Source organism: Microtus ochrogaster, chromosome 6 (assembly GCF_000317375.1).
Source record: "Microtus ochrogaster isolate Prairie Vole_2 chromosome 6, MicOch1.0, whole genome shotgun sequence".
Taxonomy (NCBI): Eukaryota; Metazoa; Chordata; class Mammalia; order Rodentia; family Cricetidae; genus Microtus; species Microtus ochrogaster.
The window spans coordinates 46,605,210-46,606,373 of record NC_022013.1 but is presented as its reverse complement, the minus strand read 5'-3'; positions in this window follow the sequence as shown (position 1 = coordinate 46,606,373).

The following is a 1,164-nucleotide window of genomic DNA, read 5'->3' as shown; positions in this document are numbered from 1 at the left end:
CTCCCTGTTTGGGACTTTGATGGAGACGAGGCCTAGACCGAGAGTGCTCTGTATAGCTCAGAGCTGGGTGAGCATTTGGGCTCTCCAGGAAGGTGGGGACTAGTGCCCAGCATGCTCTCACTGTCAGGAGAAGTGACAAAAGAGGGCTGGGGCTGCTTTATTGTAGTCTGTGTACAGGCTTAAGCACAAAACGATGATAGCCTGTGTGTCTTTGTCTCCTAAGGAGGAGCAGAGCAGATGGGGCGCAGGCCATCTTCTCAATTACTTTATTGCTTGGGTTGTTAGCAATGTTTGCTCCCTCTCAGAACAGGAACACTGGACTTTAATGACATCAGGCAGGTGTGCATTGGCGGGGGATAGGGTGTTAGAGTTTATTTATCTGCGTGTGAAAGGAAATCGTGTGTGAACACGTGACAGTGTGTGAGAGAATGTCTGCGAGAGAGAGAGAGAGAGAGAGAGAGAGAGAGAGAGAGAGAAAGAAAAAGAGAGAGAGAGGCTTTTAGTTCATGATCCTGTAACTGAGACGCCCAGAGACTAGGATGTAGGCACTCAAGTGGTCATGTGGGGTGTCCCTCCATCCTTACCTCAATTGTCCTCTCTGATGGTGCTGTCACAGCTGTACATATTTCCAGACACATCCAAACTCACTCCATCTATAGAATCAGTAGTCCCAGCAGAACAAAAAACTATTGTCCTTCATCTATGGAGTATGAGCCTAGCTTTTGACATGTGCACATCTTTTCACCAGTAACTAGCTAGGAGTGACATATAGTGACTTTCTATAGATCTCAGATCAAAGAGGTCTCTCTCTATATATCTAAAAGTCCATATAGGTTTAAAATAACAATATATCACTTACTACATTAAATAGCTGTTCACAGGAAGAGAGATATCATTAATTATTGACCTCATGCTCAAGACAAGCCTTTTAAGAAGGTAATATTCATCTTTCGTACAAAAATTAGAATATTCCTCTGATACATCTTAGTTTTCTTATTATCAGTGTTTTGGAATTGTAAAGTCTCCTTAGAACCAATTTTGTTCTCAACACCACCATTACTTGTGTATCTTATTCATTCATCCATTCATTCATTCATTCTCTCTCTCTCTCTCTCTCTCTCTCTCTCTCTCTCTCTCTCTCTCTCTCACACACACACACACACA